The sequence below is a fragment of the Rhagoletis zephyria genome, unplaced genomic scaffold, assembly GCF_001687245.7.
Source record: "Rhagoletis zephyria isolate East Lansing unplaced genomic scaffold, Rhagoletis_zephyria_1.1 Rzeph_scaffold_03273, whole genome shotgun sequence".
Classification (NCBI taxonomy): domain Eukaryota; kingdom Metazoa; phylum Arthropoda; class Insecta; order Diptera; family Tephritidae; genus Rhagoletis; species Rhagoletis zephyria.
In genome coordinates, this window is record NW_016160356.1 from 14,463 (window position 1) to 26,339 (window position 11,877).

The window sequence follows — 11,877 nt, forward strand, 5'->3', positions numbered from 1 at the left end:
ATTGCATACGTACAAAGTTTAATGTTCCATAACGCCGAACTACAATTGGTTGACAATGTATACTTTTCCAAAACCCATCCGAAAAGTTATCGAACCGCATCGCTAGCGCAATCAGCGCATCAGAAACAAAGTTGATGCTTCGTTTGTTATTGGTTACCATTGGTGTTTTAAAAATGCAAAATTCCGAAATGGTGATTATTGTTTTATTAAATATTCCAAATATGCAATGTATATGGTTGCAATGTTTCGCTACTCTGCATATGCAACGAGTTTAAATACCGCAGTAGAGCAGTATCCAAACATTGTATTGGTACGTTTTGGAAGTCAGCCTATTTCTGCTTTCACTGCTCTTTCTGCATTGATCTGCTTAGACAAAGCGAACTACATTCTACTCGCACGCATCGCAAGAGCCACGCTCCCCTACTCTCTTTAATTTTTGATCTGCGTTTCACAGAACGGACAAAGATACATTATTATTATTGTTGGAGATAAAGGGTGAACACACCAAAACTGCGACACTATGGGAAGCTTATAACTTACCCAAAACGAATTCAATATTTTGTAATTCAAATACCATAAGCTGACNACGAAAAAAATTCATATATAAAAATTCAAAATATATTGCAGGTCAAGATTTTTATACTGGTGCAAGTCGTCAAGATGCCCCTGAAAGTTGTAAGCTGAAAATGAAGTCCAAATTTCCAAAAAAAACACATGGTTTGGCAAGCTATTTGATCCTGTGGCCGTAAGAGCAGCCCTTTTTTCCCATCCGGGACAATGAATGATCAAGTTTATCGGGATGAGTGCCTCAAAAGGCGTCTTCTGTCATTTATCAACAGATAAGGAGTAGGCCACGGTTCTAGGCGGACGTGGGAACCTGCCACTATGCCAAGGACACATTGCCGTGGTATAATGCAAATAACATCAATTTTGTACCTCACGACTGCAATCCACCCAATATCCCAGAGCCACGTCCTATTGGGGAATATTGATCAATCGTCAAAGAAATCTTGCAGAAAACAGGTGAAACAGTGAAAAATATTGAAGAGTGCAAAACAAAGTAGTTGTGCGCATCGCGTAAAGTCGATGATGCAGTCGTGCAGAACATGATGGCGCGTGTGCGATGAAAATACCGATCACTTGCATATGGAGCAAATAACAACTAATATTTTAACATTTTAATAACATCTAAACTTCCAAGTTATATAATACAAAAAATAATAATTTCAAAGCCTGCTAGTTTGTTTCTGGTAGTAATTTCTAAGTGTCGCAGTTTTGGTGTGTTCACCCTTTAAATCAGTGCGACCTTAAATTTCGGGCACCCGAAGTTTATTAATTCATACATACGTATGTATGTATATTTATGCAAATACATACATATTTCCATTATTAGCGACAGATCTGAAGAATTTTTCTGTACATCCAAAGCTTAATACCAGTATTCATAATTAAGCTTTTCGAGAAAGCTCATAAATGCCACTTGAAAAAGGCGTTAAATACTCATCCCAGATTCCCATAAAGGCGTATTCTCCTAAACACACGAGAAATACAAAAATCTCACCTACATCTCAGAAACAAAATTACTAAAAACCCGTGGATATTAAAATTTAAAAATGAAGTTAACAAATTAACCAATTATTGCACTCTATTCTCTTTTTCCCCCATCGAGGAGAACTCTGAACTGAAACTCGAAACAAAGATCAAAAATCTCGATAGGTGCTAAGAGCGGCTTCAAACGGCATTTGACTTGCTTGACATCCTATACGGAGATCTTCCCGATATCCTTTTTGTAAAAAAATGCCAAAGGTTTAAAAACCTCCGTTCTCAAAACTCATACAAGAAAATAATATGTGCCTTGCTTCCTCTCATAGCATGGTTGAGTGCAAATCACGATATACGTGCAACTATTGCCGCAAACGGCATAACTCGCTACTACATGTCCACTCACTCAAAGGCCAATCCCAAAAGGCCAGGAAAAAGGAAAATGCCAAGAAATCGATTACTCCAAATCAATATATGTCTGTATTGGGTGGCCGTCCCCAAAGGACCACCGTCTCAAATGATAAAACTCAAGTGACCTCCCATGATCACCACTCAAGCACTAGCCATTCTCAAAAGGTTACCACTCGAAATTCCATACCGTATCCGTTCACCTCCGATCAAAAGGTACAACCAACTAACCGGCACAAAACGACTTTCGCTCAGAATGCGAAAATCCATGTGACCACCATATGGCCAAACCGTCCCTACAGATCGGGATCCACTCGTACGCTCCAAGGATGTTACTACTAACTCACATGCGATTAAGAAAGTCCATCAAGAATTCGTGGTCAACCGCAAAAATCAACTACTCAAAGGTGTAAGGCGAAAGTCATCACAACCGATCGAAAAACCCAATCGCACATGGAAAACGACGAGTAACCCTTCTGCACAAAATACGCCAATCAAAAATCTCTGGCTATGTGCAAAGAATCGCAAAGTCCTAACCTTAACCCCAAGCTCAACTCTACTTACAGAGCACTCGCCTCTACCTATTGAATATTATCTTATATCTCAAAAGGATTATTAAAAAATACAGCACCTTCTTCTGTATTCTTCTTGATGTCCTTTCATTTCAGGGAACGGGCATCATACTCTGCACAACGGGAATAAAGCAGAGGCTATACAGGACACGCGACAAATCCAACACGTCCCACCAACCCTGCGTAACAGCATTGTTCTTCACTCTGAACTGTAGAAGAGGGATCATCCGAAGACTACAGACTGCAGAATGCACTATGCAGTACATTCCTGCAGGGCCCCCAGGATGTTGAAGATTATGCCTCATTCTCAGTTAAGGCGCACCCTAATGCTCGCCTTAGGAGTTGACGTTGCTACTAGTAAGCAGGCCTATGTGCATGCGCCTAATACGCACTCAAATTTATACAGTCCACCCAAGCGCACGTTTATCTCGTTGTTCGAATAAGGGAACGTATCCATACTACGTGACAGGGATGGGCATTTTTGAATGAATTATTATTCAAATAAAAAATAAAATTGCTTGAATGACGAATAAATTTGTATTCTTCATTCAAGCACTTTCGAATGATGAATAAATTTTTATTCATTATTCAAGTAATTTCAAATAACGAATAAATTTTTATTCATCATTCAAGTAATTTAGAATGATGAATAAATTTTTATTTTTTTTATTCATCATTCAAGTAATTTCAAATAAGAATAAATTTTTATTCTTCATTCAAGCACTTTCGAATGATGAATAAATTTTTATTCATCATTCAAGTAATTTCAAATAACGAACAAATTTTTATTCTTCATTCAAGTAATACTGAATTACGCATAACTTTTCATTTATTCATTCTTTCTTGATCACATTACCAGGTAGACAGTCATGGTAAATGTTCATGTCGTATATACATATTAATTGTGTATGAAATATTAGAAAATATAATATCAAAGTCTACATATGTATGTATGCATATAAGCATGAACATAAGTATGTACTTATTCAATTATCTATATATGTACATATGTACATATATAAAACGTGAAGGGATTTTTTGTCCAGGTCACCAGATCTGCACCGTGCATTCGATTTTAAAAAATGAGGTGTCAAATGAAAGGGCTCGGGCTGTAAAAGTGCTGTAAGGTTTTACTTTTTCGAAAACGGTTGCCACCTTTCAAAAAATTTAATTACAAATTTAAAAAAATGAATTAAATAATTAGTACAATATGGGTACCAATCTAAATGGTTTTGAAAAGGGTTTATTTTTTTATTACATACAAGGGGTTGCCACCTGTTTAAAAAAAATCAAATTCAATTTCAATTATGGAAACTAGATAGGTGAAATATTCATCACCCTATGGGCGTCGGGCGGAAGAGGTTTAAGGAGGTTTTAGTTTGGAAATATTTTAAGAAGGGTTGTCACCTAATTTAAAAATTGAAAGTAATTAAATTATGCAGAAGTTACTTAAATATGTGAAATATTAAAACATGGGTGTCAAGCAAAAGTGAGTTGAGAGCTTTGAGCATCCAGACTATTTATGTGGTTTTTAAAAAGGGTTCCCACCTGTTTTAAATGTTTAAATCAAATTAAATTAATAAAAGATGGATATCAGCCGAAATAATTTTCAAAAAGGTTTATTTCTAATCTACATGCACTAGGGCTGCCACCTGTTCAAAATATCAGGTTTAAGGTGAATTAAAGCACATTGGGTAATGAAATTATATATAAGTGTCAGACGATAGAGGTCTAAGAACGTTTCAGTTTAAAAATATTTTCAAGAGTGTTGCCACGTAATTGAAGTGGAATTTAATTCAAATATACACAAGCTGTATGAAATAACAATATATGGGTGCTAAACTAAAGAGCGTTAAGAAATCTTTAGAATATTTGTGAGGCGTTTGACGAGGATTGCCACCTGTTTGAAAATATTCAAATTAATTACTTATATTTTAAATGCATTTTGATTTGTGATTTTTTAGCTAAATAATATTCTTTTAGGCAACGCAACTACTTCGGGATTTTTGTGGCTATTTCGGGTTTTTTGGGACTATTTCGATATTCTCGGGGTTCTCGGGAATATATCGGGATTTTTGGGACCAATTCCGTATTTTGTGACTATTTCGAGTTTTGCGAGGCTTCCTCGAGATTTTCTCTCGGGGGTTCTCGGGTTTTTGGACTATTTCGGGATTTCCGAGAATTCTCCGGGATTTTCTGGACTATTTCGGGTTTTTCGAGACAACTTTTGGGACCAATTCGGATTTTTTGGTACCATTTCGGGTTTTTCGAGATTTTCGGGGTTCTCGGGGCTATTTCGGGATCTTAGGGATTTTAAGGACCATTTCGGAATTTTTGGGACTATTTCGGGTTTTTGGAAACTCATTCGAGATTTTGGGGTTCTCGAAAATATATCGGGATTTTTGGGACTATTTCGGTATTTTTGAACTATTTCAGGTTTTCAGGACTATTCCGGGTTTTTCGAGATTTTAGGGGCTATTTCGGGGTCTTAGGGATTTTTGGGCGCAATTCGGAATTTTTGGGACTATTTCGGGTTTGACGAAACTACTTCGAGATTTTCGGGGTTCTCGGGATTATATCGGGACTTTTGGGATTTTTTGTTTATATTTTTGTACTATTTCGGGATTTTCAGGACTATTCCGGGTTTTTCGAGACTACTTCGAGATTTTCGGCGGGTTCGGGTTTATATCGGTATCTTCGGGACCACTTCGGGATTTTTGGGCTATTCCGGAATTTTGGGGACTTTATCGGAAGTTTCGCGATCTTGGAGATTTTCCGGGGATTCTGGAGACTATTCCGAGTTTTTCGAAACTAATTCGAGATTTTCGGGATTCTCGGGGCTATTTCGGGATCTTAGAGATTTTTGAGACCACTTCGGAATTTTTGGGACTATTCCGGGTTTTTCGAGACTACTTCGAGATTTTCGGCGTCCTCGGGTTTATATCGGTAGCTTCAGGACTTTCAGGATTTTCGAGACTTCTTCGGTATTTGCGGGACTAATTCGGTATTTTGGAAACTGTTCTGAGTTTTTCGAGACTTTCGTAGTTCTCGGGACCATACCGGGATTTTTGGAACTGTTTCGGAATTTCGGAGACAATTCGTCTGAAAACAGGACCAATCCTGGAAAATCAGGACGTCTGGCAGTCCCAAAATTTCGCAAAATAGCCCAAAAATTCTGAAGTAGTCCCGAAGATCCCGATATATTCACGAGAACCCCGAAAATCTCGAAGTAATCTTGAAAAATCCGAAATAGTCCCAAAAATCCCGATATATTCCCGAGAACCCGAAAATCTCGGAAGAAATCCCAAAAATACTGAACTAGTCCCGAAGATCTTGATTTAGAGCCGAGAATCCCGAAAATATCCAAGTATTCCAACAATCCCAAAATAGTCCCAAAAACCCCGACATATTCTCGAGAACCCCGAAAATATCGAAGTTGTCCCAAAAATTCCGAAATAGTCCCAAAAATCCTGAACATCTCGAAGTAGTGTGGAAAAACCCGAAATAGTCCCAAAAATTCCCAAAAATCCCGAAGTATTTTAGAAGATCCCGATATATTCACGAGAACCCCGAAAATCTCGAAAACCCTCATATAGTCCCAAGAATCCTGATATATTCCCGAAACCCTCGGCAGTGGTCTCGAAAACCAGAAATTGACCCAAAAATTCCGAATTGCTTCCAAAAATCCCGAAGCAGTCCCCGAAAAAACTTCAAATATTCTCGAAAACCCCGAAATAGTCCTGAAAATCCCGAAGAAATCTCAAAGTAGTCCAGCAATCCCGAAATAGTTTCAAAAATCCTGAAAATCACGAAGTGGTACCGAAAAACCAGAAATAGTCCCAAAAATCCCAAATTGGTCCCGAAGATCCCGAAATAGGCCCAAAAATCTCGAAGTTGTTTCGAAAAACCCGAAATAGTCGCAAAAATTCCGAATTGGTCCTAAGAATCCCTAAGATCCCGAAATAGCCCCGAGAACCCCGAAAATCTCGAAGTAATCTCGAAAAACCCGAAATAGTACCAAAAAATCCGAATTGGTCCCAAAAATCCCGAAGTAGTCCCGTAGATCCCGATATGGGCCCGATAACCCTGAGAATACCGAATTTGTCTCGAAAAACCCGAAATAGTCCAGAAAATCCCGAAGAATTCTCGGAAATCCTGAATTAGTCAAAAATCCCGAGAACCCCCGAGAGAAAATCTCGAGGAAGTCCGCAAAACCCGAAATAGTCCCAACAATACGGAATTACTCCCAAAAATCTCGATATATTCCCGAGAACCCCGAAAATATCGAAATAGTCCCAAAAATTCCCTTACACCTTGTGTATAGTTGAACTAAATTACACTTCAATTACGTGGCAACCCTCTTGAAAATATTTTTATACTGAAACGTTCTTAGACCTCTATCGTTTGACACCCATGAATTTAAAACAGGTGGCAACCCGTTTTAAAAACCTCAAAAATAGTCTGGCTGCTCAAAGTAAAGCTCTCTACTCACTTTTGCTTGACACCCATGTTTTAATATTTCACATACCTAAGTAACTTCTGCATAATTTAATTACTTCAGATTTTTAAATTAGGTGAGAACCCTCATTAAAATATTTCCAATCTAAAACCTCCTTAAACCTCCCTCGCCCAACACCCATACTGTGATGAATATTTTACTTATCTAATTTCAATAATTGAAATTAAATTGGATTTTTTAAACAGGTGGCAACCCCTTGTATGTAATAAAAAAATAAAACCTTTTCAAAACCATTTAGATTGATAACCATTGATTGATAACGAAAAAGTAAAACCTTATAGCACTTTTACAGCCCGAGCCCTTTCATTTGACACCTCATTTTTTAAAATCGAATGAACGGTGCAGATCTGGTTACCTGGACAAGAAATCCCTTCACGTATTATATACATATGTACATAAATAGATAATTAAATAAGTACATACTTATGTTCATGCTTATATGCATACATATATCGACTTTGATATTATATTTTCTAATATTTCATACACAATTAATATGTATATACGACATGAACATTTACCATGACTGTCTACCTGGTAATGTGATCAAGAAAGAATGAATAAATGAAAAGTTATGCGTAATTCAGTATTACTTGAATGAAGAATAAAAATTTATTCGTTATTAGAAATTACTTGAATGATGAATAAAAATTTATTCATCATTCGAAAGTGCTTGAATGAAGAATAAAAATTTATTCTTATTTGAAATTACTTGAATGATGAATCAAAATTTATTCATCATTCTAAATTACTTGAATGATGAATAAAAATTTATTCGTTATTTGAAATTACTTGAATGATGAATAAAAATCTAATCTATTCCATTTGAATTACAGTCTGGATTTTATTATATGTACATATATACACCTATTCCATTAAAGTAAATGTAATCAGCCCTATCGCCAATTCCATGTAAATAAATCGTTCCCTTAATTTAACATGCAAAACAAAAACAAATTGGGAAAAATTGATTTTGTTTTGCTTTATAATTTTGGGAATATTTGTTCATCCGAAATTCGCGATAGGACCGAATATTTTGCTCCCTTTAACCCGAAAACTTGTGCGTTTTAAATCGAAGTTACCATCTCTCTTAAACAGTTATGAATCATTTTCTTTTAACTTTGAATTTTAGATCTTTCCATACCTATAAATAATAAAAAGTTATAGGCTATAATATTCAATTTCAAACAATAGAAGATTAAGAACTTTTTAATTTTTGGAATTTTATTTTCATTTCGATGAGCTCCCAATCTTCTTTGGATGTGTTGTGACTAACACCTTTTTGAAAACCTTTATCTAAATAGAGTTTTTTTCTAATTCTGCACCCGGAATTTCAAACTGCGCACTTGTTGTTAACAGCTTAGTTCTCTGCATCGTCTTTACTTTTGAAGCATCGTCAGTAAAATGATTAACAATGCAAACCGAACGAAAGCGGCACAAAACGATGGCGACAACGGTGACGCGCATACCACAGTAACGTCAGTCAGTTTTACTGACGATGACGATATCCAGCATAAGGCCGCATAAGAAATACATTTCTTTTTTAGTATACAAGCGTCAGAGTTGAGTCCGCAAACCCTGTTCCTTACAACCCAGGGCTTTTGAACAAAATCTAGCTCCTCCTCTTTATCGCTGAGGTGCAGGAGATCTGCAGACGCTGCTTTTGAATGATGATTTATTTGTAGAACCTTCATCAACAGATTACAATGAAATTTTGACTTTATAATGCCCAGATCTCCCTAAAAACTAAAAAACCACCCCCAAAATATTATTTTTTTTAAAAAGCTGACACTTTTAGCTAAAAAAAGCTTCATAGGTAGTTTTTCATTAGGGTTGTTAGTTCAGGCGTGAGATTTTTTTTCTAGAACTGCTTCCGACCACCTTCTTAACCCTATATCTCCCCAGGGTTGCATTTTAGATCCAAAATCCCTTACATATTTTGGTTCGTCTAGACCTGCCCTATCACCTCCCAAAAGAAAATCTCATATTACTGAGACACCCTGTAAGGACTGCGCCTTTTTTGGGATAGTTCGAAACTAGTCCGCTTTTACACTAGTTGGAACAAGTTCTCCATAGCCATGGCACGCAAGTTAATACCTAGCTTCTCTAGGCCGCATAACGGCAAATATAACCAAATATCCTAAAACTCAAGTACCTAAATGGTACTCAATAGAAATCAATACCCAGCTTCACTGGACCACACAACGGCAAATGTAAACAGATATCCTAAAACTCGAGTACCTAAATGGTACTCAATAGAAATCGTAATATTTATGGCATTCCAATGCTGAGAATGCTAACACATAAATAACTGTTGCATGTGACACATTTATTTGTCATATATACAGAAATATGAAACCATTGTAAGAATTCGTAAACTAAAAAGGAATTTTAATTTCATTTGAGAATTTTATGTAAACAAAAAATTCCAAGAAATGCGGCTTCGGCATTTCTTGTTAGAGTTAGGATTGATATAAAATAAGCAAGTATTGTAAAAGTAGTTAGTAAGAGAAAAGACTCGTAAATAAACGAACACGCTGTCCGATATATTTTTTAAAAACACCAAATGTGTGTTTAAATAATTAATTGGCGATCCTGCCAGCAGGACTTGATATAAGTAAACCTTGTGCGAAAGGGTATATCATAGTCCATTAAATAAAAAACCAGTATCCCGTAAAAAGGGAGAAAAGTTAAATAAACCAGATTTAAAAAAGTATCCCATGAAAAAGGGAGAAAAACCTAAATAACCCAAATTAAATTAAAGCAAGTATCCCATAAAAAAGGGAGAAAAGTAAAAAAACCAAATTTAAAAAAAGTATCCCACAGTTAAGGGAGAAAACCTAAGTAAACCAACTTAAAAACAAATAGCGGTAAATTATTACGCGAAAAAAGGCCACACCTTTTCTCGATATTTAGTATCCGTGCAAAGTGAAAAAAGCCCCAAGAACGTTTAACCAAAAGACTTTGCTTTGAGAAGGAAAAAAAAAACAACGAAAAAAGAACCCTCATAGAAGACAACAGGACCAGGAGAAGGAGCAGCACCATTTACATATGTAAGAATAGTTTAGTTTAAGTATTTTGTTACTCTTATTAAGTAAATATGACGGACGCTCTACCAGCGGGCCTGGATTGTGAAGAGATAAATAGGATGGTAGAAAATTTAGAAATACAGGAAAATCTGGATGAGGTTACGAAAAGGGTTGTAAAGAAAAAATACGTTGTTGACGAAAACATAAGGAGCGACGAAAGATAAGTTGCATGGCAGCAGTTTTTAAGTTTATAGGAAAGAATAAAATAGCCACTCTTGAAGATTATTATAATCAAGAGACCTTGGAGTCAGAGACAGTTGCTCAGATTCAAGTATCAAAGAGATATATGAAATCAAGGCATATTAAACAAGGTAGAAGTGATTTTGACATTTCTCTCTTTTGAACACCGACTATAATGTCAAATGATGAATAACTTTTAACCCTTTTCAAGTTGGCATTTTCTAATTTTCATTAAAAATTCAATTGTGCTTTGAGATAGTTTTGAATTGTGTGAATTTGTTTTTGTTTTTCGACCACATGCATTTATAGATACATACATATACAAAAATGAAAAGAAGCAGGAACTACGAGCGTTGCATTGTGTGGAAACTGGTGCGATACTTTAAGGCGCCTAGTTGCGAAGTTAGAAGACTTGGTTGCCTGAAGCCACGGAATTTCAGAACTGAGTAAAAGCTTAAACAGACGGCAGCGTTGATCCGGACTAACTCGGACTTAATCCGGATCAACTGCAGCTAATTCCCGAGTTGATCCGGATCAACGCTGCCGTCTGTTTATGCTTTAAGAGAATTTTCTTACAATATTATGCACACATAACTGCATTAGGGCCTAGATTTACATTAATATACATACGTATGTAGAAGAAAACATTAAATCGTTTTTTATAAGTGGGGATGTTTTTTAGAAGTAAATATTTAACTAAACGCGCAAAAACATTGGGCGAATAGAAACAAAAAATGTTTAAAACAGTTTCATAAAACATTTATTTCATTTAATGACGTGGTTTCCTTTATGAGGTATTCTTTTCAGTCCATATGTATATGTGCATATAAGATGCGAATGCAGCTAAAATTCTTTGAAGGTAATATTGAAGTAACCCAGCAAAAAACACGATGACCACAGAAGCGAAAGTGAAAACGAGCTAGGCGATGGGGATCGCTTATCCTTTCGCTTCAAGAAGGCATTATTTTAACATGGGCATGCCATGGGCGGTAAGCCCTTACCCACAGCATTACCTTCAAACGAAGGGAGAACGCATGAATAAACAGAATCCAGAGAAGCGAACAAAGAATGCCTTACAGAGAAACTAATGTAGAATGCCTAGATAAGTACATACTTATTTATATTAAATTGAAATCAGAAAATGACTTAAAAGATTAAAATTAATTAAAATTTTTATAAATCAGTTTTTATACATACATACATATGTATATATTAATGTATTTAGATTTTACTTAAAAATCGGTATGAACATAAATGCATATTTAATTAAGCTTAAAATTGTACTTCCTCACTCTTGTACTCCACTTCATTGACTGACTTCAACTTCGCTGCAAATTGAACAAAGCAAAACATGATTTTTATGCGAGACAAATTTCCACAGAAAGGTGAAAATCATATATTTAATACTTGCGCCGGGTATTTCATGTTCGGCTCCGCCCGAACTTAGACTTTCTTACTTGTTTTATTTCGCTTCTTTGCTTCATTTCGGGGAATGCAAAGTAGAATGCTGCAGCGTAGTCAGCTGAAAAATAGAATGAATATCGAAAAATTCTTTTTCTACCGTTAC

General features: G+C 36.0%; 1 long non-coding RNA gene across 1 annotated transcript in view; it reads right to left on the bottom strand.

Annotated features, from left to right (window-relative positions):
* Positions 1–244: 244 nt before the first annotated feature.
* Positions 245–11,877, bottom strand: part of LOC108368720 (uncharacterized) — a 17,721-nt gene continuing 6,088 nt past the window's right edge. The window contains exon 3 of the long non-coding RNA XR_001848411.1: positions 245–254. This is a non-coding gene — a long non-coding RNA (uncharacterized LOC108368720). The remainder of the gene's footprint in view (positions 255–11,877) is intronic.